The sequence below is a fragment of the Tamandua tetradactyla genome, chromosome 3, assembly GCF_023851605.1.
Source record: "Tamandua tetradactyla isolate mTamTet1 chromosome 3, mTamTet1.pri, whole genome shotgun sequence".
NCBI classification, from domain to species: domain Eukaryota; kingdom Metazoa; phylum Chordata; class Mammalia; order Pilosa; family Myrmecophagidae; genus Tamandua; species Tamandua tetradactyla.
Genome location: NC_135329.1, coordinates 55,701,640 through 55,707,500, shown reverse-complemented (window position 1 = coordinate 55,707,500; position 5,861 = coordinate 55,701,640). Strand labels below are relative to the sequence as shown.

The following is a 5,861-nucleotide window of genomic DNA, read 5'->3' as shown; positions in this document are numbered from 1 at the left end:
ATTCTGAATATCTTCCTCTTTATGTGCTTCCTGCAGCTACGGTGTTTGAAAGGTGTTTATAGACCTCTTTGGCTTTAAGGAAGAAAAATATACCTCTAGAATTGAATACTGCGTAGAAGATCAACCTTTACCATTTGGTTTCTCCTTGTGTTCTGTTTCGGTTTGCTAAAGCTGCTGGAATGCAATATACTAGAAATGGGTCGACTTTTTCAATGGAGATTTATTAGGTTACAAATACACAGTTCTAAGACCATGAAAATGTCCAAATTAAGGCATCAAGAGGAAAATACCTTCTCTGAGGAAAGGCTGCTGGCATCCAGGATTCCTCTATCACACGAGAAGGCACATGACAACATCTCTGGTCCTTCTGTCCAAAATGTCTCTGGGTCCTTGCTTGTTTCTCCTGGGGCATTTCTGTCTTAGCTTCTCTGAGCTCTCTCCAAAATGTCTCTGCCTCCTGTGCTCTCAAAAAGAACTCCATCCCTTCCCCCTCCCGCTCCCCGCCCACCCCTCGCGCCCCTCGCAGCCCTTCCTCCGCCGGTCGCGCGCCTCGGGCCCGAGCGCTGGACGCCCCTGGCCCCGCCGCCTCCGCGAGTCTCAGGGGCCAACGCTCGGTCCCTGGCGCGCGGAGGGCGGGGGAGCAGCCACGGGGGCCGAGGTTGCTGCAGCAGAGAGGAGGCCGGGGTTGGGCCTTCTCTTCGGCCAGACCCCACCCCACCCTACCGTCCCCACCCCCTCCAAAAAAAAAAAAAAAAAAAAAAAAGAACTCCAGCAAGGGGGTTAAGACTCACCTTGAATAGGCAGGGTCACATCTCCATGGAAACAACCTAAACAAAAGGTCTTCAACTACAGGGCTGGATTGAAAGAACATAGGCTTTTCTGGGGTACATAACAGACAACACATGTTCCCTTATCAGACGCTCCCTTAGTTGGAAGTGTCGGGGTGAAGAATTGTCCTCGAAGGTTTTGTGTGTGGTCATGTCACACCTAGATATCGAGGATGTCTTCTCGGCAGTGGTCCACATGGTCTCACAAGAAACTGAAGACTCTGATTCAGATCCCCTCTGCCGTCATCTCCCCCTAATATCCAAACCCCACAGTAGCAAATTTTGGAGGCCCTTCATTTTAGCCAAGATGAGCTGCTCCTACTGAATAAAATGGTTCCTTAAAATTTTGTATAAATTGAAATATTTAACAGATACCTTGTAGATAAATTTTTTTAGATTCAGATATGCGTGTTGTACAAATACTTAATCCCTCTATATTTTATGTTCTCTCGATTATGTTTTTCCAATAGTTTATGGTTGAAATGAGGAAATCGCCTCTTGAGACAAAGTCTTATTATCTAATAATTAAGAGAGAAAATGGAATGGATGATGGTGAGGATACTGCCACATGAATGCAATTGATCCTACTGAATGGTATGTTGGGAGGTTTGGGGATGGGAGGATTTATATTATATATATATTTCCACAATATAAAAAAATAGAATGAGAAATTAAAGAGATAATGAGAATTAAGTGCAGCACATGATTCTGGACTGGATCTAATAATAGAGGAGAAAATGCCTGAAAAAGTATTACTGGTATAAAAGAAAAATTGGAATACAGAATGTAAGCTTAATATCAATGTTATATTTCTTGAATTTGATAACTGCACTTAAGGTGATCATATTAGTGAATATCCTTGATCATAGTAAATGTGCATGGAAGTATTATGTGTTCAAAGCATATGATGCATGGGACCTGCTCTCAAATGTTTGATAGACAGATAGATAGATGATAGATAGATAGATAGATAGATAGATAGATAGATAGATAGATAGATAGAAGGAATGATGCAGCAAAGGTGGCAAATGTTAAAATTGGTGCATCTGATTATTTTGTAGGGTGTGTAAGGAGTAAACTGGAGTTGTCTGTATGGATTTGTGTTATTTTTGCAACTGTCCAGAAAGTTTGAAATTGTTTCAAAATAAAAAGTTAAAAAAAGAAAATGGTTCATGCCAGAAAGTGAAGTAGCAAAAGAGCCATCTGTTGTGGACCCCAGAAAAGCCATGTCCTTTAATTTTCATTCAACATTGCTGGGTGGAATGTTTTTGATTCTTTCCATGGAGATGTGACCCACCCAATTGTGGGTCCACTGGAAGCAATGCCAAGTTCCGGCTGGAGGAGGCAGCCTTAATCCAAGGGCAAATGTCTGGCCAGAAGCTGCTTCCCAAGCCTGAAGGAACCTGTCCTTAATCTGGTGTTCTAGTTTGAAAGCTGCTGGAATGTGATATACCAGAAACAGAATGGCTTTTAAAAGAGGGAATTTATTAAGTCGCAAGTTTACAGTTCTAAGGCCATGAACATGTCCAAATTAAAACAAGGCTATAGAAATGTCCAATCTAAGGCACCCAGGGAAAGATACCTTGGTTCAAGAATGCCGATGATGTTCAGGGTATCTCTTTTAACTGGAAAGGCACATGGCAAATATGGTGACATCTGCTAGCTTTCTCTCCAGGCTTCTTGTTTCATGAAGCTCCCCCAGGGATGTTTTCCTTTTTCATCTCCAAAGGTCTTGGACTGCATGGACATTCATGTTTCTAAAGCTTTTTCCAAAATGGTTCCCTCTTAAAGGGCTCTAGTAAGCAACCCCACTTTGAATGGGTGGAGACACATCTCCATGGAAACCATCTAATGAAAAGTTAGACCCACAATTGGATGGGTCACATCTCCATGGAAACAATCAAAAACATTCCACCCAGCAATGTTGAATGAAAATTAAAGGACATGGCTTTTCTGGGGTCCACAACATATTCAAACTGGCACACCCGGGGGGATTCATCTAAAGCCAGAGCTGCTGACCAGCTGAAGTGGCCTATCCATAGCCTGAGGGCTCCTGTCCTCAGCCCAGGGGGAGCCTATCCTGTTCCACAGTGCTACATACTCATATTTTTTTGTCTCCAATAGCCTGTGAACTATTTGCATGCTTAGCCAGAGACCATGACTCATCTCTGCACCTCTTCTGTGGCACAAAGTGCCCAGCAAAGATTGTTGAATTGAGATCCTCCCACTTGCTCTAATAATTTCTGCTTTCACAGGGACACTGCCTACGAGAACATGCAATTTCATTCTCTCTAATCCCCACTCTTTTTTCTTAACTTTGTATGTCTTACCTCTAGGCCAAATGCTCCATAGTTTTACTTGCTTATTATTTTTTTTATTGTTAAGGATCTTCTACAAGTTCCTTTTTCTTGGGGAGCAGCTTCCAGGTTCAGTATAACAAATATAAAGCTTTGCATGTCTATGCTGAATGCAAGGCAGTGGGTTAAGTGCCATGAAGGTACAAATTGATGTTGGATGCATTCCTTGCCCTGTAAGACCCTTGATCTATTAGGAAAACAGATTGGAGATTTTGTTTTGTTAGAAAGATATTCCTCATGGAGACTGATCATAGCCCACATGGAACCTCCAGAAGATGGGGTATTGATCAGTGTGTATCACATCCCAGGATCTGATCTAAGGTGAACTTCTGGGGATTGGTTCACACAACCAAGTTCCCGAGATTGATGGGTAAGCTAGTCATCAGTATGTCAGCTAAGGGCCAGAAAAAGGATGCCCAGCATCCTGGAAGGTTTGAATCAACTAGTCAGCACCTGCGGGCTATCTTCAATAAAGGTAAATACCAATGAAAGGCATTGGAGACAGAACTGGTGACTGCCACCCCCGCTCACTTCCACTACAGGGTCAGGCTGCCACGGGACCTCATACTTTCCCTGGGTCAGCACCAGAGACACACAGCCAGTAACGGCCTGTTTGGCCCCTGTTTTTCTATGGTCCATGTTGACCAGTCACTTTTACAGACATGTTTTCTTATCTATTGGTACCAAGGACTAGATTATGGTCTAGTCTTTAAGTTGTGATCTTCCAGCTCCTTTCTGAGGAGGTGTGTTGCTTTTTAAGGTGATGGTATCTCTCATGTACTATTTTAACTAATCTGACTCTTGGTCTCTGGACATGCCTCCCTGTCAACAGTGGATCACCTCCAAGGGATATTCTCCATTGTGCAAACTCAGTTAAAAAGCTGGGGAAAGTGCTATGGAAGAACAGAAGGGAAGGAATTCACTCTTGGTTGATCCAACTACTTTCATGGAAGGGATAGGATTTTGAAAAGTGTTGGAATTTGAATGGGCAGAAAGAAGAGGGAGATGTATTTAGATGAGCAAAGACTAAAGAAAATATGCAGAAACCTCTGGTAGTGTTTCTACAGGAGAAGGTTATAAAGGGGACTGTAGGGAGATGCATAGAGGGGATGGAGCCAAAGGAGTTCACTCAGAAGGCAAAAGGGAGTCATCGAAGATTTTTGTGTAGGACAGTGACAAGAATAAAGTAAACTTTATTTAGGAAATAAATATTTATTTATTTATTCAGGAAAACTAATCTGACAGTAGAAGAGGAAATGCCTGGTTTTAGACTGATGGTATGCCAAGTGAAGGATGCCCAAAATAGAACAATAAAATTTTAAAAGTACAAAAACCTCTGCCCTAGTCCACCGTAAGTATCCATCTTCTGATGGGGATTAGAGTTTGCTTCAAATGTAATGCCACAGAAAGAATAATACAGAATAGAGAATAGAAGTAATTAAAGATGGGTAATTGAGCTTCTACATTCAAAAGTAGCATTAGGCAGTAGAAAATTATTTTGCAAATCAAGCTGTTGTTTAAAGAAAAGTAAACTTTTTGGTAAATCAACATGTTGCTTGGAGAATTTGGCCCACAGAGTCTTCATGTAGGGTATAGGAGAGACCCCAGTTCATTGCAAAAGCTTAACTGGAGTCAGGATGAAGGAAGGTATGAAATAGAAGTCAAAGAAAAGCTTACCCTTTCTCCAGCTTGGTAAATGGAGGAAAAAGAGGGAAGAGGCAAAGCAGGAAGAGATAGGGCTCCCATATCCTCTCTCCAAGCTCAACTTGGAAAACTGTAAGAGCACTATATAAGTTAAAGGTGTTATCAATGGCAGGTGATCTTAGCCAGAAAGCTGAACCTAGAAGAATCTGGGGGTGGTGGCTGGGCAAGAGGGCAGGATGCAGGAAGGACAGACACTTGGGGTCAGCAGCCAGGGAGCCAGGTCAAGCCCTGAGCAAGTACGGAGTAACCAGCTACCAAGGTACACAGATAACAGCAGGGCAGGAGAAATCAAGTGGACCAAACCCATTGCCCAGGAACAGAGAGGGGAATGGACACCATCCTTGAGCAAACAAGTCTTTGCTGTTTCTGTAAGAAAATAATGTCCTACCCTCATATATCAGACTCCATCCTATAGCCGGAAGATGCAAAGGGAGGGGCAGTTTTAGAGATGAAGCAACTTTACCCAAATGACCATTTAAATGAACAGATCAGACCATTTTAAAACAGAGTTGGATATTAAATTAATTTTTCCACTAACCAGTAGGTGGGAGGTACAAAAACCTCAAGAGGAAGGTCCTATTAGGTAAATTTTAAAACTTGCGTTTTCTCTGCACATCTGAGTAAAGGTGAGTTACATTTTTGCACTATTCATATTATGGATTGCATATTAAACAAATAGCCTCACATAACCGAAACTATAGGAGCTTTACTGGTCTGAAATGATTATGTACCCTGGAAAAGCCATGTTTTAATCCTGATCTGTCTTGTGGAGGCAGTCGTTTCTTTTAATCCCTATTCAGTATTGTAGATTGGAAGCTTGATTAGATTATCTCCGCAGAGATGTAATTTATCCAGTTGTGGGCATTAACTGAAAGGCGAACTCACCAGGAATTAAACGGGATGACGAGTTCGGACAAAGGTTTTATTTCAGGGAGAAACAGAGCTGCCCAGGTAACGTTTCAGGAGAGAAACG

General features: G+C 42.3%; 1 long non-coding RNA gene across 1 annotated transcript; it reads left to right on the top strand.

Annotated features, from left to right (window-relative positions):
* The first annotated feature begins 826 nt into the window (after positions 1–826).
* Positions 827–4,519, top strand: LOC143676086 (uncharacterized). Its single transcript, XR_013171809.1, has 3 exons — positions 827–884; positions 1,298–1,421; positions 4,413–4,519. It is a non-coding gene; the product is annotated as an uncharacterized LOC143676086 (long non-coding RNA).
* Positions 4,520–5,861: the final 1,342 nt, after the last annotated feature.